This window comes from Diceros bicornis, chromosome 2, assembly GCF_020826845.1.
Source record: "Diceros bicornis minor isolate mBicDic1 chromosome 2, mDicBic1.mat.cur, whole genome shotgun sequence".
Classification (NCBI taxonomy): domain Eukaryota; kingdom Metazoa; phylum Chordata; class Mammalia; order Perissodactyla; family Rhinocerotidae; genus Diceros; species Diceros bicornis.
Window position 1 is genome coordinate 46964093 of NC_080741.1, and position 25493 is coordinate 46989585.

Sequence of the window (25493 nt, forward strand, 5' to 3'; positions counted from 1 at the left end):
AATTCTCTACAGACAATGCACCCACTTTTTGCCTTCTCCCAGGGCAGACCACTCCCACTGACCCTCCTTTGGTTTTCCAGAGTTAGATCCAGTGTCCACAGAGCAGAACCCAGCTGGAGAGCTGGCGGTGGGGAAGAGGAAGACCTTTTCCCTCCACAGGAGAGAGGCATAGACTCAACACTGTCCACAGGTCACTTATTACAATGGCATAGGCCCATTCTAAAGCCCAGTTAGGTTGCACCTGCTTATGGGATAGAGAGTATTGTCCTTGTTTCATGGATGAGTGAAGGGAGAGTCAGAGAGGCCCAGGGACTTGCCCAAGGGCATACACCTAGGAAGGAGGACACCTGCAGTTCGACTATGGAGTTAGTGAATCTGTGGAAAGAATAGGGTTTCTGTGGAGTATTTGAAGGGATGGGAGCCCCCATTGATCTGGTTTCCCAGAGAGGGGGTTGTGCTGCTGATTCGTCCTTGTGGGAAACCTGGCCTCAAGGCAGGGGTGGTGGGTTGGTGTATGGTTAACCACCAGCTCTGGGGAGAGTAGAAGCCCTGGGTTGTTGTGTTTGCTGATCGCTGTAGTGTAATCCCTCCCATCATGGCCCATTTCAAGCTATCAACATGATGCCGCTGAACACAGTTGGGAAAAGAGGCACAGTACGCTCTCATGAGCCTCTGGAAGTGACTCCAGCACACTTGGGCAAGGGTGTGAATGACAAAGTGTGAGCTGGGCTCACTCATCGAGAGTGAAGTGTTGCCACGGGCTGGCCGGGGCCTCTGGCTGGTTCAGAAGGCCCAGCAGTCTCTTTGATGGTCCGTGCCATCTATATAAGTTCTTGGTCACGCCTTTTCTGAAGGGTTTGAGCCATTTGCAACTAAGAAATCCCAGTATGTGGGCGATGGGGAGTTGAGCGCTGTTCTTCTACTCTCTTAGAAGGGAAAGCTTCCAAGATCTTTACAAGATTGGAGTTTGAAAAACAACTGGTCTCAACATGATCAAAGGGGCTCTGTGAGCTGGACAGAAGAGCCAGAAGAGAATGAGTCTTCCTGACCTTCAGGAGACTGGGAGGAGAGGTGCTGGGAAGGCAGCAAGAAACGAAGGGGACCTCCCCACAAGCTGGGCCTCATGGTGGGGAGACAAAGCAGAAGGAAGGAGGAAAATTCAACAAACCTATGCAGAACCATGGCAACCAGATAATTAAGGAGTTATTATAATTTCAACATACATATAAATTTCGTGCTTTATGATCTTTATTTGGAATTACCCACAGGGAGGGGGCATGACAGATGACGAATGTCTTTTCTTGTCCAGGGGACTAAAGAGCTTTATCCAGTCCCACCCCACTGCCTCCTGACCCACATCTGCCTCCTCCAGCCCCTCACTTCACTCAAACAAACTCAAAGCTGCTCCTAAATGAACCTCATGTTTATACGGGGAGAGGGAAGGGGAGCTGTTACTCCCCTGTAGAGATGAAGTCCCGCTGTCCCTCTCTGAGGGCATCCTCAGCAACAAAGGGGGCCAAGTTAAGGAAGAACATACCTCATGAGGACCACACACACCATCTAGACAGAGAGCTCCCCACCAGCAGATGCACCAGTATCTGACAGAACCAGAGGGAGCCAGAGAGAGACCCAAGATCCCTTCCAATGATGAGAGACCACTCCTGCTTCTTGGTTCTCTTTGCTACCCCAAGACCTAAACAGCCAGGAGAAGGTATTTGATATTGTTATTATTATTCTCCAGTGGTATCTCATGGACCTCAGGGCTGGGACAATGCCTGGCACATTGCATCCACTCAGGCGTCTTACCGTCATGCAGACACATGAGAAGGTAGGTGCTTCTTGTGATCCACTCTGTGGAGGACAAGACTAGGGGCAGGAAGAGAGATAGGAGAAGGTGACAATAAGCAGTAAAGAGCAAGGTGTAATGATGAGGACATAGAGCACTTCACCTCTGTGCCTGTCCTCCCCCAAATCCATTACCCCATCTGCATGAGAGAAAGCACCAGACAAACCCAAACTGAGGGACTTGCTACAAAATGCCTGATCAGCACTCCTCCAAACTGTCAAGATCACCAAAACCAAGGAAAGACTGAAGAACCATCACAGACCAGAGGACCTAAGAAAAAATGACAATGAAATGTAATGTGGCATTCTGGAGGGGCTCCTGGGACAGAAAAATGACATTGGGGAAAACTAATGAAATCTGAATAAAGTGTGAAGTTTAGTTCATAGTAATGTAGCAATGTCGGGTTCTTCATTTTGGCAAGTGTACCATGGTAACATAAGATGTTAACAATAGGGGACGCTGGGTGTGGAGTATATGGGAACTCCTGCTACTGTCTCTGAACTTCTCTGTAAATCTAAAACTAGTCTAAAAAGGGGGAGAGGCGGGGAGGCATTGCTTCCTAGTGGGCCACTCAGGGGCAGCTTCGTGGACAAGGTGTCTTCAAGCTGTTGCAGGGCATGCAGGGTTTGGGCGAGGGAGGATTTATGGTGGATGTGGATCCTGAGCAGAGACCCGAGAAACCCGGGAGGGAGGGAGGGGGAACTTGGTTGTCACCAGGGTGCTGCTTCTCTTCCTGGTAGACGTGGACACAGCACAGTCATTTCAGCTAGTGTTATTTGCCTTTGACTCAAGGATTCTCTAAATCAGGAAGTAATTGGGCCCAGGCCTAATTAGGGCACGTGCAGGTTTCGTCTGCAAAGAGTGTGGTCCAGGGGGCTGTAATGCCTAGGAGCTCTGCCATGGTCTCGGGGTGGGCCTGGGGCAGGGCAGGTGAGGGGGGTTATAATGGCTCCCTCTCCCCACTCCAATGAAAAACAAGCTTGTTGGGTTCACACAAAAACCTACATATGAATGTTTATAGCAGCTTTATTCATAATTGCTAAAACTTAGAAGCAACCAAGATGTCCTTCAGTAGGTAAATGGGTAAATAAGCTGTGGTACATCCAGATAAGGGAATATTATTCAGCCCTAAAAAGAAATGAGCTATCAAGCCACGAAAAGACACGGAGGAAACTTAAGCGCATATTAGTAAGTGAAAAAAAGCCAATCTGAAAAGGCTACATGCTGTATGATTCCAACTATATAACATTCTGGAAAAGGCAAAACGATGGAGACAGTAAAAAGATCAGCAATTGCCAGGGGCTAGGGAAGAGAGGGATGAAAAGGCAGAACACAGAGTATTTTTAAGGCAGTGGAACTATTCTGTATGATACCAATGGTGGATACATGTCGTTATACATTTGTCTAAACCTGTAGAACGTACAACACCAAGAGTGAGCCCTAAGGTAAACTATTGACTTTGGGTGATTACGATGTGTCAGTGTAGGTTCATCAGTTGTAACAAATGTACCACTCTGGCAGGAGATGTTGATAATGGGGAAGGCTACACATATGTGGAGACAGCAGGTATATGGGAAATCTCTGTACCTTACTCTCAATTTTTCTGTAAAGCTAAAGCTGCTCTAAAAACACAGAGTCTTTAAAAAAAAAAAAAACATAACCACAATACAAAACAAAAAAGCAAGTGTCTTGGGGGTCAACTAGGGGTCCAGACGAATCCTCTCCAATATAGGTTCAGCCACTCAGCTCCCTTTGAAGGCCCCTAGCTCTGGTCTGTCTGGGAGGCTTTGCCTGAACTGAAGTAGTTCCCAGGGACCGCTGATTGTCAGGGTCCTGGACATTATTCAGACACTTAGAGAGGTGATTTGTGGAGGAGGAATCATTTGAGCTGGGGTTTCATCGACTTCACCATGTGGCCTAAGTCCCACCCTGGTCCTCTCCATTTTCTTGCAAGTCCTTCCTACATGGGAGCATTTTGTTAAATATACTTCCACACACACTGCTCCCTGTTGATCGTGTTCCTGCCACTTAGCTTGTCACTGGGTCCCCTCCTTGCCTGGAAACTGAAGTCAGAGTTCATGCAGTGTGAGCACCACAGGGGACGCAATGATGGAGTCCACATACCGACAGGCCCCTTGGTGGGCAGCTCTCCAAGATCTGTAAGACAAGATCTTGAAGGCGCCTCCCTGCCCTGGCAATCCCATTCTATCCTTACGTTGGCTGCTCTGCAACTGGGAAGGAGGCTGAGTCAAAAATTCTTGTTTGTTCATTCCATCCTGATTCCCAAATAACTGACCTGGAGGTAAAGAGGAGCTCCAGCCTACAGGGCAGTCTGCTTTTTGAAAAGAGCCTCACAGTTGCTAAAGGACCAGAGCTGCTTCTAAGAGTGGACGACTGTTTGTCGTCAAAGCCCAGTCTGGATTGCCCCCGGTGCAGATGGAAGCTGGCGTGATGGGACCCTAATTGGAAGAGGATCCTGTGACCTCCAAACCAATTAAGTGATTTCTCAGGAGCTGGGAACGGCTGCATGAGGAGAGCGCTGTGATTGCTCTGGGTAACAGGTGAATTTTTTCTCCCACCAGAAGTGGCTTCAGCGATCGTGGGAGGTATTGACGGTGGGTGCTGCACAGGTCTGGAAAATTGGTCTCAGGAGAAGCAAGAAAAGCAACATCAGCGACCTGGCTTTTTCAACTGAGGCTCTAATGAGGAGAGCTGGGTTGCTGGGGGAATAAGCGCTTCCAACTCTCAGGAAGGCTGCCTGGGCTGGAAATAGGAGGAGGGACTCAGACACACCACTTTGAGAGGAGCAGAGAACCAGGGGATTCGGTTTTGGATCCTCTACCCCTAATCATGCCACTGGAACTGCATTCAAAAGTGTCCCCTGAGACTACTTTGCAGTGACAGAGCTGTTCTATATTTTGATTGATTGTGGTTGATGCATTTGTTGAAACTGTCATAAAACTGTAAACTTCACAAGGTCAATTTTACTATATGTAAATTATTCCTAAATTTAAACACACACAAAACACACATATACGGTGTCCCTTAGGCCTGCTCTCTTCAGCCAGACCCACATAGGCCTCCGCATGGTCTGATGTTCACCAAGTCCTGCCTACGACTCCTGAGATTCTTTGTATAATTTTTTAAAGGAGAGAAGAAGGAGAAATACCAACATAGGATTATGAAAACTGGGAGGTCTCTAAAGCAGTGGTTTGCCCCCTTGGAATCCTCTGGGAGTTCTGACAACCCCAGGCCCAGGCTACACCCGACCAATGAAGTCAGAATCTCTGGGGCTGGGACCCAGCCTCAAGATTTTTAAGTCCCTCCACCCCACTCCCCACCCCATGATAGACTTGTGGTAACAGATTGAGAACCACAGCTCTAAAGGCATGAAGAGTGGTTCATCCATTCAATCCTTCACTATCACGTCTTTGCAGATAGTGTCAAAAGACTACATTTGAGGCTCTGTGCTCTCCCACCCCCCATGTCGCACCCCAGGTGCTGGGGGCCCTCAGATTTCCATCTTGCTGCTATGGCTCCTCCCTCTCCCACCCAGGGATCAATGGAGAACTCCAGCCCTGGGTTCCCACTGCCTTCCACCACCGATCACTCCTCTCTTTCTCCCTGGGAGTGTGTGTACATATCATGTCCCCAGAGGAAGAACATGGGACTGGGAACTGAACACCGGTTCCAGCTCCCCATCATGGGTGAGAATCCCCGAGGGCCCCAGGCCAGGGCAAATCACTTGGCCTCCTTGAGCCTCAGGTTTCTCATCAGCAAGATGGGGCAGGTGGGTGAGAGGACATGTAAGGACTCACTTTGGAAACTCAAGCATTCAAACCCCAGTTAATATTTTCACTGACACCTCCCTGGAGGGCAGGACCTCAGGTCCTTCATCTCCTGATTTCCAACAGGAGTCAGTACAGTGTTCTCACAGGAATACCCAATCATCATTTCCCAAATTAATTATTATTAAACCTTGTTCTCATGGGAAAAAGGAACAAGCTATTTTCAGGCCAGTGGATTAACTCGGAGCTCAGTGTGGGCCTCTGAAACAGCTGCTGGGTCCTGCCGGGAGGTTTCTGAAGTGGCCCAGATTTCTAAGCGCTCCTGTCCTCACGGAAAGCCTACCACTGTGGCCGAGCCCGCCCACCCCCCAGGAGGGAGGACAATGAGCCTGCCCTCCCACACATTCTGTTCCTTTCCTGGGTAGCACGGACGGGACATTAGGCTGTCCCCTCTGGAGGGGAAAATTGGGAGGTTTAGTAAGGAGTGATGTTGCATTTTGAAGCTTTTCCAGAATCGATTGGTTGGAGTCATTATTTTTAAGGTTTTTTTGTGTGTGTGTGAGGAAGATCAGCCCTGAGCTAACATCCATGCTAATCCTCCTCTTTTTGCTGAGGAAGACCGGCTCTGAGCTAACATCTATTGCCAATCCTCCTCCTTTTTTTTCCCCCCAAAGCCCCAGTAGATAGTTGTATGTCATAGTTGGGCATCCTTCTAGTTGCTGTCTGTGGGACACGGCCTCAGTGTGGCCAGAGAAGCAGTGCGTCGGTGCCCACCCAGGATCCAAACCAGGGCCACCAGTAGTGGAGCACGTGCGCTTAACCGCTAAGCCACAGGGCTGGCCCCAGAGTCATTTTTTTTTTTTTAATTTTATTTATTTATTTTTTCCCCCAAAGCCCCAGTAGATAGTTGTATGCCATAGCTGCACATCCTTCCAGTTGCTGTACGTGGGACGCGGCCTCAGCATGGCCGTAGAAGCGGCGCATTGGTGCGCGCCCGGAATCCGAACCCGGGCCGCCAGCAGCGGAGCGTGTGCACTCAACCGCAAGCCACGGGGCCGGCCCCAGAGTCATTATTTTCAAAGGATCCCTTCTTAAATGTTGGCAAAGTGGTTAGACTGCCGGAAAAAGCTCTGGTGTGGACACCGTCCCTCTGCCCTCATTAGATTTCCCCATCCCCTTGGGAGCCCTAGGGAGGCTACAATCCCACCCTAGGGCACCAGGGTTCCCAATCAGGGGCAGTATGTCAAGGATGTGTGCTTGGGGGGAGGGGAGCTTAAAACAACAGAAATTTATTCTCTCGCAGTTCTGGAGGCTGGAAGTCCAAAATCAAGGTGTCCCACGCTCGCTCTGACGGCTCCAGGGAGGAATCATTCCTTCCCTCTTCCTAGCTCCTTGGCTTTCTTTGGTTTATAGCTGCATCACTGCAATCTGCCCCCGTAGTCACATGGCCTTCTTCCCTATGTGTCCTCACATGAACCTTTTAGAAGGACATTAGTCATTGGATTTAGGGCCCACTGTAATTCAGTATGACCTCATCTTAACTAATTATATCTACAAAGACCTGTTCCCAAATAAGATCTGAGAGGACCTGAATTTTAGGGGGACACTATTTAACCCAGTACAGTACCCCTGGAACTTGCCCACTCCAGGGCCATGAGCCCCACCCCTGCAATTCTGCTCTGCTCCCTCACCCCTACACCTGTCATGGAGCCACCATAGGCATGAGTTGGCATTGGTGCAGAGGCTACAAGAACTCTGTCAGAGGGGTCTTTGAGCCAAGTCTGAGCAGGGTGAACTCAGAACCACAGCACTGAAGACAGGCGTTGTGGTGAGAGCATGAAGCTCAGAGCATGAAGCCACCTGCAGCCCCGCAGCTTACTAGGATTGAGGTCTAAGGCTTTGTACAGTAAAATTAACCCTTTACTCTCTGCAGGAAATTCCCACTCAGGAAGATAAAGTTACAAATGACTTTATTATCTGTTTCATAAACTTCTTGAAAACCTATTTACCTGAACTTTTATTTATCACTCAACTGGCCTTTGTCAGGGTAAACAGCCCCTTTCTCAGAGCAATAGATTGCTCAGCTGGGTTTATCAAACGACTGTTTACTCTTAAGCTTTGTTGAAAACCTTCCTTTCGCTGTGTGCCCCAATCCTCAACTATTATATCAAGAACTCAGTCCAATCCCAATCAGCTCCCCACAACTGAAGACCCACCTTAAACCAGACCCCCTAGATGTTACAAATATGGCACCCTTGATCTCCGTGTCCTGCGGCATGGCCTCCCTTGCTGCAGGTAGCAGTAACCCGAGCTTTACTGGCTCCACAGGCTGTCTCGGTGGCGTTCTGTAGCAGTCAGCAGTTGGCACCTCTCTGAGCATCAATCTCCTATATTTTATATCTATATTTATATATATGTAAATACATATTATTATATATAAATACATATTTTATAGACAGCCCTGGTGGCCTAGTGGTTAAGACTCACTGCTCTCACCACTCCTGCACAGGTTCAGTCCTGGTCAGGGAACCACACCACCCATTTCTTGGTTGTCACACTGTGGCGGTTGTGCATTGCTGTGATGCTGAAAGCTATGCCATCAGTATTTCAAATGACAGCAGGGTCACCCATGGTGGACAGGTTTCAGCAGAGCTTCCAGACTAAGACAGACTAGGAGGAAAGACCTGGCTACCCACTTCTGAAAAAATCGGCCATGAAAACACTGTGCATAGCAGTGGAGCATTGTTAGATACAGCGCCGGAAGGTGAGAGGATGGTGCAAAAAGACGCAGCAGGCTTCTGCGCTGCTGTACCCAGGGTCACCAGTAGTTGGAATCGACTCGAGGGCACTAACAACAACATATTTTATATTATACATTTTATACTTATATTTTATGAAGTCTATAAAAGGGGGATAACAATTCCCAACTTCACCTACCACACAGACTTGTGGGTGTCCCGCTCACCCCAGGCCTGCACCAAAAAGAAAATGGAGACTAGCAAGAATCCTCATCAGCCAGGACAGAGTCTCCAAGACTGAAAGGAACAGCTGCCCACTTGGGAGAGCTGGAGTCTTTAAGTGTGATATGACTGTAAAATAATTCTGTAAATTGTAGGCTGCTGTAAAAACCTTAGGGACAATTATTAGCAGTTAGATATTTTTGTCCCTCCACCCACAAACAGAAGCTTTTGAACCAAATAACAGAATCTAGTGAGGTAAAATTGGCCGCCGGTTGAGAAATTCTGGGCCCTCAACCAAGAGTTTCTTACCTTTTGTTAATTAGAAGCAGACAAACCTCCCACCTGCCCTGGGCTCAGGATTGACCTGGGTGATGTCAGGTGCCCGTGAGGAGATGGAGGACAGTGCTGGGCAGTCTCCCTTGTCCTCCTCCAGCCCACCTTCAGCATCTGATGTTGTCCCACTCAGTGGAAGTCAAGGGGGAAATTACTGTGCAGTAAGCCAAGAATTAATATTTAACAAGTGGGTACCTACTGAAAATTTAGTTATCTAAACTGACTTTAGATAGTTTTCTGATAGGTACTTTATGTAAAAGGGAGAAGAAAAATGTCTATTTGGAAGTTGTGCAGCATTCCTCTTAGGTTTGGGAACATACTGTGATGGCTTCTCTGGGTGTGTCTTATATGCACTGTGATTCTGGGGGCAGGGCTTCTGCAGATCAGATAGTTGCCAACTGGGCAGCACATCTATAGTTTGCCCAAGGGAAAATCAAGATGCAAATCCGTATTTCGCTTTCCCCAATTGTCCCTACAATGGCTTTTAGATTGGTTCTGAGTCAGGACCCAATCAAAGTTTGGGCATGGCATTTGGTGGCTGCACCTCTTTAGGTTGAGTTTATCTGGATGGTTCCCCAACCTTTCCATCCCCTATCATACTGACTTTTGGAGAATAGGATCGGTTTCTTTGTAGAACATTCCAGCTTCTGGATTTTGTCAGTTGTTTCTTCTTGGTGCCATTTCACTTATTTCTCTTTCATGCAAAGAGGGAGTTAGGGCTCAAGTCTTGATTAGATTCATTTTTGGAGAGAATACTTCACAGATTTTTTTAATAATTTTTTTCTGATAATAAAACCAATTCAAATTTATTGTAGAAAATTTTAAAAAGAAAAAGAAATGAAGATAGCCTATAATTCCACCATCCCAAGATACATACATTTTGGTGAATTTCTTGCCAATCTTTTGTTCTCTCTATGTATATAAAGAGAGAAAAAGAGAGAAAATACATATTTTTTTTCCAGATTATTTTTTTTTTGGTGAGGAAGATTGGCCCTGAGCTAACATCTGTTGCCAATCTTCCTCTTTTTGCTTGAAGAGGATGGTCCCTGAGCTAACATCTGTGCCAATCTTCCTCTACTTTATATATGGGATGCTGCCACGGCATGGCTTGATGAGCGGTGTGTAGGTCCACGCCCAGGATCTGAACCCATGAACCCTGGGCCACCGAAGTGGAGTGCATGAACTTAACCACTATGCCACTGCGCCGGCCCCTGTAAATATTCTTTTTAAGAACAAAATTAAGCTCGTGATCTCTCTGTGTGGTGAAGCGTGTGTGTGTGTGTGTGTGTGTGTGTGTGTGTGTGTATGTGAGAGTATGATCCATCCTCCATTCTTTATTTGATCAGTTTTCCTATTGTTGGGCATTTGGGTAATTTCTTGTTTTTGTTCCTTAAATATATGACACATATCCTTGCACACAAATCCTTACCAATCTTCTTCTCATGTGGAATTACTAGACCAGTAGTATGCACAAGATTTTTGATACACATTGTCAAGGTGCCATTGTTGATTAATTTATACATCCAGAAGCCATATATGAGCCTGCCCATTTTGCCAAAACTTCACCAAACCAGAATTTTCTTAAAAAATTTTTTTGGCAGATGAAAACATAATGTTATCTAATTCTAGTTTTCATACCTGATTATTTAAGGAAGCTGAGAGTCCTTACGTATGCTCATTAGCCTGATGTGTTTCTTTTTAGTACAATTTTATCATTAGTTTCTTGTTTGTAGGGTTCTTTATTTGCATTAAGAAGAGTAATCCTCTGTCACATATGCTGTTCTTATCAAGTTGTAAAATGAAAAGCAATCTCAGATTTCACTCATAGCCACTCTGTCCTGGGGATCTGGGCTGGGCTCTATGACCTGGTGAGGGAGTAGGTGGTGTGGCACAGAGAATGCACTTGGCACAGTGCCTGGCACACAGGAGGCACTCACAAAGCTTGGGTGCATGCTGCCCTTGCAGATGTCCACCCCTAGGTGATCCCAATAGGCCCTCAGGACATGTCCCCGACTGTGACCACAGGGACCCTGTAATAAACCACCAGGATGAAGCTCCGAGCTCCTCCTGGCCTTGCCTTCCCACCTCCCACTCCATTCCTCTCTCTTCCTTTGCTTCTCGTGGACCTGCTTGGACTTGCCTCCTGATTTTCCCTCAGCTGAACTACAGACATGATCCCCAGTTTGCAATGGCCTGATCTGCAAAAGCCCCACCCCCAGAATCACAGTCAGTACTGAACTAGATGCCCGGTTCAGAGGATTGCACCTCTGAAAGCTGCAAAGGGTGGGAGCTGGGGTGGGTGTAGAGAGAGGTGCATGCCTCTGAAGAAAGCTGAGTCCAGGCTGGCCTGAGGCATGAGGACATCTTGGAAAGCCAATAATCTCGTGCCCCATCAGGCTGATATTTTAAAAAAATTCTCTAATGGGAAGTAGATAGAAAGTAATTTTCTGTTTGAGAAAACAGCATGCAGGGAGAGGTTTTCCCCTCTGCTTTTTCCCAGAACAGCTTCTCTAAACCTTTGTTCTGAGCTTTCCATGTTGCAGTCACCAGTGACTTGTCCATCTCCTCCAACCAGACTGAGTTCCTGGAAGATAGAGACTTTCTCCATTTGTCTTGGAGTCCCTAGCACCTGGGGCAGTGTTTGGCACATAGAAGCTATTGGAATGAATTGCTCTCTTTCTGTAAAAGCCTGTAGTAGACACATGGGCTCCAAGGGAGGAGCAAGAAACCCACACATTGCTGATCTCAGGCCCCCTTGGACACCGAGGCCCAGCCCTTGCTGACTTAGAGCCCCCATGCCTGGGCCGTGGAGGGAAGCCCAGAGACCTCTCCTGCTCCCCTCAGCTGTTCCAGGATGTTCGTCTCTCCGCATCCTGAGTCGCATGCAGCTCATTTTGTCCTGGATTAACTTTGAAATGCAGCAATTCAACTTGGAGGAGGAGAGCAAGAGAACTAGAGAGAGAGAGAGAGAGCTGGAGGGGATCTGAATGAGCTCTGGGGCTGGAGGGCCACCATGCTGCCCTGGACACAAGGAACAGGAAATTAGATTCAAAGCAAAGAAGCTGTAGGCAGCAGGGGCTTCAGAGAGGGTCCTAGGCTAGCTTGAACAATTTATCATAGTCTATTTTAGTTCTTCCCCACCTACCTGCATGTGTTAAATCATTTAAGCTGTCTTCACGTTGAACATTTTAAAGAGAAAACAACTCTGCTAGAAACCTATAGTGGACAAAGAGAAAAAGATGGAAAACAGTCATCCATTCTCCAATTTTCTCACTCCTGGCCCCAAGGTGGCAAGATGCTCTCTCCCTGTCTAGGCTCTCCCCAGGATAGGTGTAGCTTCTAGGAATAGGATTCAGTAACCCACCGCCACGCACCCCCAGACACACACACACTCACACACACACGCACACACACACTCTCTCTTCCTAGCCCCAGGCTAAGAAACCATCACTCTAGTCCCCCTACACCATGCCTTCACTTTTGAAAATAGTATCTTTATTGAACTCTTATTTGATTTTGCTGCCTTTTACCTTCTGGAACCCTAACTGATACAATTTTGTTTGGAACTTTTCCAAGAGCTGTTCGTCATTTCGGAAAATCATGACGCCAATAGCAATGCCCTGGCGGTATTTGGGTCGCCGTTCCACTCACCTGTCTCAGTCCGCGTTTCAGAGCAGCCACATTCATGTCTGTGTCAATGATGTTTTCTAGCACGTGCTCAAGCATTTACATGTTGAAATGAATGCTATTTTATTGTAAATTCTTTTCCTTTTGTTTCTTCTTTTTATTGCAGTTAGGGCATTGTATTCATTGTTTTTAAAATCACATGTATGGGTAGATTATTCCATTCAGGGTAGCAAAAAGGGCATCATAAAATATTCACTATAAAAAGAAGTCAGGGGGGCTGAAAGGCTGGAGAACCCCTGCTCTAACCCTGTTCCCTGCTCTCTGTGTGCTTCTCTCCCGCAGGTCTGGGACTCGCACTTCACGCTGACCACGGCAACAAGGGCAAATAAAAAGAGTTGGCTTTGTAAATATCTTCTATGAACTCTGCTTCACATATATTTTCTCCTTTAACACTGTCCTCACCACTCCTGATATGCTATTTGATATATGATAATACCTATCCTCACTTCCTTTTGCAGCTACAATAAAAATCAATATGACAATAAAAAGCACTAAATTTGGATAACGAAAAAAAACTATAGATATGATATTAACCCCTCTTGGAACAGGGCTTGGCTGTGCTAGGTTCCCAGTTATAACTGATGGGTTTGATCTTAAAGGATAAATCCCTGGGTTCAGACACCACACAGACGAGCCATGCCTGGCAGCCCTTCCCACCCCATCACCCCTTCCTGTCCATCAGAAGCAGCCACATCTCCAACTGCTCCCTCTCCCCAAGGCTGTCACATCAGAACTCAATGCTTATTTTTGCATTAGTATATTATTTACGTATAGTAAAGTCCACCCATTTAAAGTGTACAGTTTGATGAGTTTGAGTAATTGTATACAATTGTGTAACCACCATCACAATCCAGACATGAACCATCTCCCCACCCTAATAAATCTCTTGTGCCCTGTGCAGTTTTTCCATTCCCCCCATCAGCCTCAAGCAACCACTGGTCTGCTCTCTGTCATTATCGTTTTGCCTTTTCTAGGATTTCACATAAATGCTCTCATATAATATATCATCTTTTGTGTTTGACTTCTTTCACTTCAGCATACTGTTTTTGAGATTCATCTGTGCTATTCCACGTATTCCTATTTTGTTCTTTTTCATTGCTGAGTAGTATTCCATTGCGTGTGTATTCTACAATTTGTTTATCCATTCACAGTTGACGGACATTTGGGTTGCTTCCAGGTTTGGATGATTATGAATAAAGCTGCTATGAACATTCATGCACACATCTTTGTGTGGACATGTTTCCATTTCTTTTAGGTAAATATCTAGGTGTGGAATGGCTGGGACATAGAGTAAGTTTATGTTTAATTTTAAAAGATACTGCCATACTGTTTCCCAGAGAGGTTGCACCATTTTGCATTCCCACTAGCAATGCATGAGAGTTCCAGTTGCTCCACATCCTTGTCAGCACTTGGTATTGTCATTTTTTGTTGTTGTTGTTGTTTTGTTTGTTTGTTTTAGCCATTCTAATAGCTGTGTTGTGGTGTACTGTTGTGGTTTTACTTTGCACATCCCTGATGACTAATGATGCTGAATGAAAAGATTTTCATGTGCCTATTGGTCATTTGCATATCTTCATGGGTGAGATGTCTGTTCAAATCTTTTGCCCATTTTTGTATTGCATTGCCTTTTTATTATTGAATTGTACAATGCTTAATTTTTAATGCTAAATTTTCCCTATAACCCCGTCTGAGGAATGAAAGTCTGATTTCTGTCTCAACTGCTTTATGGCACTAAGAGAGACAGACTTAATAACAGTAAAATTCAGAATATGTCTCCATCCAAGTCATGCTGGCCATCACAAAGTTACTTTAATCCATTGTGCATTTTAAAACTAAAAAAGCATTTGTGATCTGAACCCTAAACATGGTTAACACGACTTTTACTCCCCTTTTTCAAGAACATAGACAAGTAACAATACTTGTGTAGGAGAACACCCACACATAAGCTGATACCTGCTTTTTCTTCCCTTATGTCAACTAAAGTTAGGTACTCACAAACAGAACTTGGAGAAATCTATTCTAGAGACAAATCCCGTAGCTGCTTGATATTCTGATGGATCATTGCTCTGAGTAAGAAAATCTTTACATCAGGAAATTTATGCCTTGGCTTAAATTCGTGGAGTTTCTGATTTTTACATAAAGTTCTAAACATGCCAGGGGACCCTTATACACAGATTTCCCATGCTTCTGTGCTTCATCCAATTTCCTGCCATGATAGGACACAGAATAAACCTAATACGTTTGATAATTTAATACTAGTTACCATCTGTAGACTGCTTACTGTGTGCCTAGCCCTAGTAACTTAGAGGTCATTATCTTATGTAATCCTCACGTAAACTCTGAGAAATGGCCACTATTATTAGCCCCATTTACAGGTCGGGAAGCCAAGGGTTACAGAGGAGAAGTAACTAACCTGCCCAAGGCCCCACAGCCCCCAGGGGCAGGGGCAGGTTCAAACACCAGATCCAGTGCTGTTAACCACTCTGCTGCCCTCTTTCTCATTCTACGTATCGGGACTGCCCCATCTGTTCAGCCAGAACACAGTGGTGCTTGCACAGTGTCCCCTCTGCTGGACATAGGAGCGGGCCCTCCCCCTCTATTTGCCATCCCCCTAGTTGACAGGTTTGATAGCTAACACTGCATTTCCTAGACTCCCTGGCTGGGGATCTGAATGTGAATGAGGTTCTTCCAATGAGATGAGTGCATGCAAGGTTAGGAAGCATTATGGGTTAAATTATGTCCCCCCCAAAAGATATGTTGAAGTCCTTGCCTCCAGCACCTGTGAACATGACCTTATTTGGCAAAAGGGTCTTTGCAGATGTAATCAAGATGAGGTCATTAGGGTGGGCCCAATTCAATATGATTGGTGTCCTTATAAGAAGAGGAAAATGGCACGTGAAGACAGAGACACACAGGGAGAACTCCATGTGACGACAGAGGCAGAGATCGGAGCGAAGCAGCCGCAAGCTAAGGAACACCAAGGACTGACGGCCACCCCCAGAAGCTAGGAAGAGGGAAGGAAGGAGTCTACCCAGAGCTTCAGAGGGCGCATGGCCCCGCCGACACCTTGATTTCAGACTTCGAGCCTCCAGAAATACGAGAAAATAAACTTCTGTTTTTAGGCCACTCGGTTTGCGGTACTCTGTGAGGCAGCCTGACTGACTGACACAGGAAGGTGGACGCAAGGTAGAAGCTGCTGGAAGGCAGCTCGGGTGAGCACGAGCAGTTGCAGGGGCCAACTCCTCGCTCACTGCCATAGCAGCTTTGTGGCCAGAGGCCGTCACAGCAGTGTCCCGGCTCTGGATCTCAGCTGTGCGGCTGGACCTTGCAGCCTATGGTCCAGTGGTGGCCCCCGACTCCTCTTCTCCAGCCCTTCCAACAACTTTTGTAAGGCTCAATTCCCTGTATTAAATCCTTTTCTGCTCTGTTTCCTGTACTGTACTATTTCCTGAATGTGTATACACATTCCTCATGCTGCTAAATATCAGATAGACTTGAAAGAGGAGCAGAATCTCATATGGAAATCAGAGCGAGCTGTAACAGAGATGCAGCTGTAGGGGAGGGGGATTTCAAACCTGCCTTGGCCTGCCGTTCTCTCTCTCGTCTCCAGGTTAGGCATCTTTCTGTCCTCCAACAGCCTGCGTTTCTTTTGCAGAGCTGACATCCTACACGTGCTTCACTCCAGTTTGGTTGGCAACCTGTGCCGGGTTGTTCTATTGTCAACCTGTTTACTCTGGGAACTCAGTTTTCCAAAATCCCCTTCCTGGTATGGTTCTGAATTTGATTTGGCCAAAATTGAAGTCCTGCAAGAACCAAAAGGCAAAAGCAAAGCAGCAGCCCTGACGTCTGTGGTTGGGAGAGGCACTGAGGGAGGGGCAGGGCTGCGGGTGCTCCAGGCTGTCACCCCTGCTTGCTCCACTCCCTCTCCCGACCGCCAGGCCTGCTCACCAGCAGCAGCCCAGGATCACCGCCAGAGGCTTCACTGTGACCTCCCAGAGGCGGTAGCCACTGCTCCTTGGTTAGCCCTTAGGGTGGCTGATCCCTTCTCTGAACATCCTGTTTTTCCTTGTCCCAGGACTAGGGGCACCCTCTGCTCAGAGTCCTTTTTAAGGCTTTTTCTCTTCCTTTCAGAATTAGGACGCAATAGGGTAGATTTAGTTCCCAGGCTCCATCTTTCTCCTCTTTGCTTCACATGACTAACGTCGCTTTGATGCTTGTTCTATTTTGAGGTTGTGTGCTGGGTTAGGGGAGGACAAGCAGGGATTTAAGGGTCCTCGTCGGCAGCAGGATCCACGGGGACGGTCACAGGGCTCACTGATGCATGTTGTACGTCTCCAAATGCCAAAACCACAGGCAGATTGGAGAGTTGAGAAAACCTCCCATGAAAAACATCAAGTGCTCATTCTGTCTGTCTTGATAGCTGCCCTTTTCATTAGGGGCTGAGGGTTGTTATGGTGATGAAAGAGGGCTGAATGGCGAAAGGTTTGTTTTTTTATGTGATTATTTATAGGCAGGTGCATAACTTGTATGAACCACTGTAGAGGTTTGCCTCTTTGAGCTGTGCTTGAGACATGTTCCCTCAACAATGTGGTACCACGAGGGAGGAGGATGCCATTTTCTAGGGTTCCCAGAGCTAGGTCAGTTTCTATCTTCTTGGCATTGCCTAAAGACCCACAGGGAGCCCACAGCTGCTAAAGAGGGTAGGGAAGAGCCAGGACAGGAGACCCTGTGCCTGGGAACGGACATGTTTTATTGGTCATCTTCACATCCACTTCTTCAGGCTCTATAATTTGCACATTTTGGAGTGAAGTGTATGGCTGCAGTTCTGAACTAGTCATAACCCTTTGATGGGTACAAATTCCTTTCCCTTGCAAAAAAAAAAAACAAGCACAGAGCCTGGTTGGAAAAATCAGTTGTCAGACTTGGGTAATCTGTCCTTAAGGAAATTCCTGGACAGTAGAAATCCTTTTCTAGTATTCCAGCCAACAACACATTTATCCACATATTGGAGAGTCCTGGGGAAATCCTCTCGGTAGCTGTCACAACACTTCTGTCTCCACCTGAAGTCTCCGGACCACCCACTCCTTCTCACTTTTGGCTTCCATGGCTCAGGGAGGCAATCACATTTCCAAAAGCTCCAGGAAGATGCAGGCTCGCTTTCCACACCCTGCTCTTCACTGCTGGCATTATCCTTGCAGACAGAGGATGTAATTATACCAATCACTCTGCCGGATAGACCTGGAATATCCCCATGATTAATGGAAGAGATTCACTCAAAACACGAGATGTCTCATTTTCTAGTTGGGTGTACAAGCAAACTACCGCAGAAATGCAGCCTTCACTACTCCAGCTGAAACGTCTCGGCAGGTTCCCTTTCCTTCCCAGGCAACCGGAATCAGCAGGGCTGTCTCCTTAGAATCCAGTCACATTCAGGAGGGGGAGGCAGTGCTTAGAGGTCGCGGGTAGTTTTTTAACAAGTTTTTGGAATATCTAATTTCAAAAGTCATTTTTAAGTAAGTTCACTATAGAAAAGTTGGAAATTATAGAAAAATATGTACCAGAAACCAAAAGTGATCCATAATCCCACCAGCCACCAATAACTCTTATTGGCATTTTTGAATATCTACTTCCATCTGTTTTTGGCACATACATATAGTAATAGCTCACACAAAATATTCTGTTTTTCAACTTTTTTTTACTTTAGCATACCCAAGTTATTAAATACTGCCAGTGAACACAGTTGGAGCACTATGTGCTCCAGCACATAGTTGGTCCCAGCTATGTACTGGGACCAATTTTCCATGCTTTACTAGTATTATCTCCTTTAATCCTCTCAAGTACTAGAAGGAAAGACAATTTTATCTCTTCCGTATTACAGACGGGAAATTAAGGCACAGAGGTATTAAAACAACCCGCCCAGGGCTGGCCCCGTGGCTTAGCGGTTATGTGCGCGCGCTCCGCTGCTGGAGGCCGGGGTTTGGATCCTGGGCGCACACCGACGCACCGCTTCTCCGGCCATGCTGAGGCCGCGTCCCACATACAGCAACTAGAAGGACGTGCAACTATGACATACAACTATCTACTGGGCTTTGGGGGAAATAAATTAATTAATTAATTAATTAATTAAATAAAAACAACCTGCCCAGGGTCATTAGTTAATACGCAGTGGAGTGAGGATTCAAACCCTGGCATCCTGGCCACAAACATGCTCTTAGCTGCCGCCATACCACATTCTGATTTCCAGTGCTTGCTCCCCTACTGGTGAGCTCTTCACCTTGAGTAAGTCCCTGGTCCTTCCTGTCACAGCCTGTATAGGCTTGGCACCAAGGCATTCTGCACAAAACTTTTCTGAGCACCTACTACGTGTAAGATGCTGTAGCTGGAAATTTAACAAATACAGAGTCCTGTCCTCAAGAATCTCAAAATGTAGTAAGGAAACAAACACCATTTCCTTAAAGCGTGGCATGGCCAGGGAATTCAGGGAAAGACCTCCAGGGGGCATCCCGCAGGCGACAATGAGAGCAGGGATCTGCTGTTGAGGTGACCCTGAAAGCTGGCCCTCAGCTCAGCTTTCAGCACCTGTAAGGGGGGCTTGCTCTAAATAGTTCTGGATCCTTGTGGGGTCAACCCGGCCAGGGCCAGGGCGGAGTGGTGCTCAGAATCAAGAAGCGGAAGAGCCACAGTTCGGGGAGGTGCATTTGTTGCCATGGTGCCCAGAGAGCAGGAGGGGACCAGCGAGAGAGAGCCTCTGCGCCTTCCATCTGCCCCCTCAGCAGGAAGATGTTTATGAGGGCAGGAAAAGCTCAGGCAGGAATCAGGGCCCAACTCCAGCCTCAGGAGGACAAGGGGAGGACAACATTCCTGGCCATGGCCTGGTCTCATACAGGTTGGGCTCTGAGAAGGCTGAGCTTTGAGTGACAGGGATGCGTGGGCAGCCAATGCCACACTGCCAGCCTTGGCCAGGGCCACTTGTCTTCAGAACTGGCAGCCATGTGACACCTGGGACAGGCTGGGCTGCCACTCCTGTGTTCCCCCTCCTTCATCTATCCTACTGTGTGGATGAGAGGAAATGGGAGATGTGGAAATGCGTGGACCAGCTGAAAGCAGCAGGCCAAGGTAAGAGATGTGAGGTCTTTTCCCTGCAAAAAAGTAGGTTACCTTCATTAACTCATGTCTCCTGAAAGAGAGACATTCTTTGAGCCCGCGCCTTTCCGGTTCGTGACTGGCTGTGCCCCTCTCTTGTCTGAGAAGTGTCCGTGGAGTTAGGGGTGTCCGTCTCAGTTAGTCTGAGAAGCATCTACTGGCCATACTTTCCTGCTAGTAATAGTCATGACCACGGCCCCCAGGCGTTTCCTCCGAGAGTTTTCAGTACACTGCCTCCCCGAATCCACAAGCATTAGGCAGCTTCTAGGATTTCTCTTGTTGCACAGACGAGGAGGAAATGAGGCTTGGAGAAGCCAGGGCCACACAGCTACTGAGAGCCAGTCTGGATTCAAACCCAGAGCCATCTGATCACAAATCATTTGCTCAGCCTTGTTGTGTGACTATGTTCGTTTGTGACACTTGGAGCTCCCTTTGGCCTGGAAACAAACCAAAAATTTAAAATCCTTTGGGCTCATTTGGAGTCATTTTGTTCAGGCAAAGGGTTACTGGGCCAGGGGAGGAGCCGACCAGAGAGGTGGTGGGTGGGTTCTGTCTTTATGGATCCCAGAGCCCAGGAGCCTGGCAGTCCAGTCTCCACTCAGACCCCACCGAAAGCTCCAAGGAGAGCTCCAGGAGCGGGGGCTTTGCCCGCTTTGTAAATGCAGCAACCAAACCAGCATCTGCCCCACACCCAGCACTCTATCTACATGCCCCGGATGAAGAGGATGTGAGGCTCGGGACCCCGAGGCTGAAGGCAGAACTCCTGACCCAGCAGTGAAACTCTTTCTCATCTGTCTCAAGTAGCCTCTCACCTGGCTGTTCTAACAGACGTCGGAGGTCGTCTACACCCCGCCCTCGTCCCACCTCTCACTTTTCTCATGACATCCTTCCTCCTGGGCGAGCATCACTCCCGTCTCCAAGGCCCAGCTCACATTTCTCCCTCCTGCACAAAACTCATCACCAGCCGGTGGCTCCCTCCTACTCTCGACTCCAGGCACACCTGTCTGAGCTGTGCAGCCAGTGGGCCCCTCCAGAAGGTCACCCCTCCTGTTCTCCTCCACCCCACTCCCTCTCCCACTTGCCATTTCAACATCACCATTTTTTTGGGTAAGGAACTGTTGCATCAAAGCTCTCATATTGTTACAGGAGGTAGGAAATTATAAAGACGTTACAATTTTAGAATAATGTTTGTCGAATAATATTAGTATTAAGCGTATTTCAGTCCTGGCTTCTTCTTGTTTTTAAGACTATGATTTCCAAGTCTAAATTTTTATATGCCCATTTAACAACTGAAGTTTCCTGTGGGCCTTCACCATCCCCCACTGTCATTATGAGCTCGTGAGCCGGGTACTCACACTCCTGCCACACAGGTTTGTTTCACATGATATGCTACCTTGTAGAGATCCAAACATATGCCAGGCCTTGCCTCTGGACAAAGAGACCTATGTCAAAGTAGTGGGATAAAATCTGATCCCATTCATTCATTCATTCACTCGACAAATGTTTGCTGAGTATCTACTAGGTGCCAGGCACTGTGATGGGGATACAGCAGTGAACTGATATTCTGGTACAGAGAGCCAGAAATAAGCAGACAGCACATAATAGGGAGGAAAGTGCTATGGAGAAAAGTAAAGCCGGGTAAGGGGATCAGGAGCACCAGGAGCGGAGGTGCAGTGGTGGTGAGGGAAGGCCTTGCTGCAAAGGTGGCCTTTGAGAGAGAGCTGAAGGAGTGGAGGGAGCCAATCGTGGGGCTCCAGGCAGAGGGACCAGCAAGAGCCAAGGCCCAAGGTCGGAGCCTGCTGGCAAGCCAGGCACGCTGGAAGGCAGAGGGCCGGGGCGTGGGCTCCCAGGGGCGTGGACCAGGGAGAGAGTCGGAGCTGAGGTCAGGGGAGGGGGCCGATCACGAGAGCCTGGTACACAACTTTAAATGGCTTTGGGTTTTGCCCAGGCGAGCTGAGGAGGTTGCAGAGGATCTTGACGTGTTTTTGACTTAAGTTTTCAAGAATGCTCTGGCTGCTGAGTAGAGAACAGCCTTGGGGGCAGGGGCAAAAGTGGACACAGGAAACCAGCCTGGAGGCTGTTGGTGGTCTAGTGCTGGATTCTAGGTACGTGTTGAAGGACAAGCTGACGGATTTCCTCATGTCTTGGATATGGGGTGTCAGGAGAAAGAGAAGACCGGGAGATGCCCAAGTCGATTTTATACGGAAACAATTTTCAAAGTGCTCTTGTGCATATTATTAGAGTCTTTGATAACCCTGGGAGGTGGGCAGGACTTTTCTTTATAGATGGGGAATCTGAGGCCCAGAGAGAGAAAGGGCTTGTCACATGTCACAGGTATTGTTTCATAGGCCCATGTCATTTGCTGCTTGTGAAGCATTTTATCTCACTTCTTGTTTTACGTTTTGAGAGAGCCTCAGAAGGAGGGCTATGCAGGGCAGGAGAGGGGGAGCTGGGCTGAGGTGAGAGGGGATCAGCACAAGGGCCGGTGTGGAAGGAGTGAGGGCACCGAAGGCAGGGCACAGGGGCTGTGGTCAGAGGCTGTCTCTGCAGCCCCCACCCCACACTGCAAATGTCCTTCACCATCAATAGAATGAGCATGAAGTCAGCGTCATCTACTCTGTCAGCTCCCCTCTGACACTAGACTGCAGAGTAGGTTCTACTTATTATGACTCAAAGCTCCCACTCCAGCACCTTATCATGGTGGGTACGGCATGATTTGTCCATGACACACAGAGGTCCCACTGGCCTCAGAACAAGTGGGGAAACCCAGACCCTTTGAGCCAATTCAGAGAGGAGATGGGATAAACGTGATACCTGATGGGGTGCTCCTGCGCTGCAAAAAGGCTTAAGACATTTTGTCACCCAGTTCAGCAGTCGGAGTCCTGGCCAGAACAGAATCTAGCCCTTATGGTCCAAGAGACTTCAATGATGGAACTATTACAGAGTCCGGGCAGCTTAAGGAAACCCAGAGACCAGCCACAGTGAGGGGCTGTTGTCACCCCTGGACCTGAAGAGGGGAGAAGGAGGGAAAGGTATTCTCGGACCCCTGAGAGAGCTGGCGCAGTGGAGGAGACGCCGCCCCACAAGAGCTGTGGTCATGAGGCCCTCATGCAGATCTCTGCCAGAGCCTCCCATTGGCCAACCCAACCAGCATCCGGAAGGCGAGGGAACCCCTGCCAGTGAGTCCTCAGGACCAACCTCCTGGTACACAGGGCAGGGTGGAGAAGGGATGAGGGGAGAGGCAAAGAGAGAATAACCAGCTCACCCAGAGACGCCTTAACCCTGGGGAATGTGTACTTTAAAACCACATCAGTTGTTCATTAGTGCTTTCTATAGACCCGTGCTTAAGCTGCAGCTGGAGAAAATCAAGTTCTCTGGAAAGAACATCCTGGTAGGAATAGTGATTAGGTACCAAAAACTGGAGACTGTGAAATCCAGACTCTTGATGGCTTTCCAAAACAAACTTAAACAATCATTGGCTTCAGATGTCAGAGATCTTTCAGAAAGCAGAGGGATAGACATACAACCCCTGAAGTCATTTCTAGCTCTAGGATTAACATATATGATGCAGCATTTTCCAAAATGGCCTATATAATTTTGATATAATGGAAATATAAATCCTTTTCCAGGCGAATTATATAGCAGCATGTAAACTCAGACTACTACTATGTAACTCTTTTTAGGGCAGACACATCTTGATAATTGGGATGGTGTAGGTGGGTCTTAAAGTCCTCATAAATTCTAAATAATTAGAATGCTTTGAAACCAAAAGGAATTCATTGTAAACTATGACTAAACACATTGCCTTCTTACTGTAAAATATTTTTTTTTTAAATGAATACTTTTTTTATTCCTCTTTTTCCCCAACCCAAATCTAGGTTTCCATAGGAGACCAGCCGGCCCTTTTGATTTGAGTAGAATTTGCAACTGATTATAAAGTCAAAGATCAATGCTTATCAAAAATCAAATCTGGAAACCTTTCTATTTTCCTGAGCTGTGTGGGTGGCTTTTCTGACAACATGCACTCACTGTGTGTTGGCATTTTGGAGGCATTCTGTATCTGAAAGCATCCTACAATCCCCTCTCCCTCCCAACACCCAGGCAAGGTTGGTCCACAGTTTCCTATCATTTTCTAGCTGCTCTGTGGGTCAAAGGCTGGGCCACAAAGCTCTGAATTCACCACATCTACTCAGAAAGGGAGGAGACAGGAGCGCAGACCTGCAGTGGGGCCTGGAGACTTCACGAGGATGCCCCATCTCTAGCTCTCTGTCTCCTCTGCCTTCTCTCTATGGCTGCCTCACGGTGTTTCTGTCTTTTTGCCCATTTTTTTCCTTTCCCCTCTGATAGGGATTTTTAAGAAAGAATTTTAAATTATAAGGGTTTGCACTCCCACTCCTTCTAAGGAGGGCGTATTTAGGGTTGTTGGGTCAGCATATTTTGTTTTGTAGAATCCAGGAGATGGGTAAACAGGAAAGACTAAAAATTAGATTTGGATGAATAGAAAGTCAGAGTGGTCAAGTTAGTTTGTATAATAGAGTCTGAGAAAGAGGGAGGGAGGAGGAGGAGAAGGTTGGGAAAGGGAGATGGAGGGAGGGAGGGAAGGAGAGAGAGAGAGAGAATGAGACCAGATCTCACAGGGTCTTAGTTGAAAGACGAGGTTGGAGGATCTGAGAAAGAGAGAGAGAGAAAGAAGATTTGAAGGAATTTAGCAAGATGCTTTTCAGTTATTTTCAACTGTTGACCTGTCCTGTGGCAGGGTCACATGGAGCTCTGGGTTTATATGGATTTCATTTCCTATGTGAGAGGAAGTGGGAGCAGCCCTTGTCCTTTCCAACCTTTTAGATTCTTTCTCCTCCTCCACCTCCTCCAAGACTTTGCTGTCATCACCCACCTCCTACCTTCATTCTCTCCCTCTTCATTGAGTCCTTCCCCTCTGCCTGTAAACATGCCCAGATCACCTGCCCTTGAGAAAATCTCGCTCTGAGAGGGCTACCTGACTAGGCTTCTGCCCTGTAACTCTCATTCCTCCTTCTTGGATTCCTTTTCCTCTCGCCCTAGACTAGGCTGCCTCATCATCTCTCCATAATCCCTTCCTGCCATGGTGACAGCCCACAGGGCCTTGAGAATGTTGAGTGGGATCCTGACCTGTTCATCTCTCTCACTGTCCCTGAAGCCGGGTACCTGACAGTTACTGTATATATTCAATAAGAATATGATTACCCTTCAACCTTGTTCCCAACACAGACATAGATGAAAAGAAGTTAATCCATGCATCATTATAAGCTTGTTAAGTTGTTTTTTTCTTGTTTAACCTGAGGGGTGACTCAAGGGTCATAACGATTTACGAGCTTTTCTGCAGAAGAAAAAGTATGCCTGTAAGGAAGTTATAACCACCAGATAACCAGACCCCAGCTGCTGCTGATGCCTAGAAGTCTGGTTGCCCAAGGGCTTATCTGGAGTGAAAGAAACACGGACTTCCCCTCTGTTTCTCCAGAACTCCTCCTCCCAAGCCCCTTATCTCTATAAAAACCCCTGCTTTCTTCTTTCATTAAAATGGATTTGAGAGAACCTATCCTCCTGCCTTCTTGTTTTGGCCAATTCAAATAAATCTTTCTCTACCTCCAAGCACCAGTGTCTCAGTGATTGGCTTACTGTGCATCCAGCACATGAACTCAAGATTAAGAGGTTTGGTATCATCCCTGCTTCCTAGGGTCCAACGCCTCCCTCTTCCTCCCC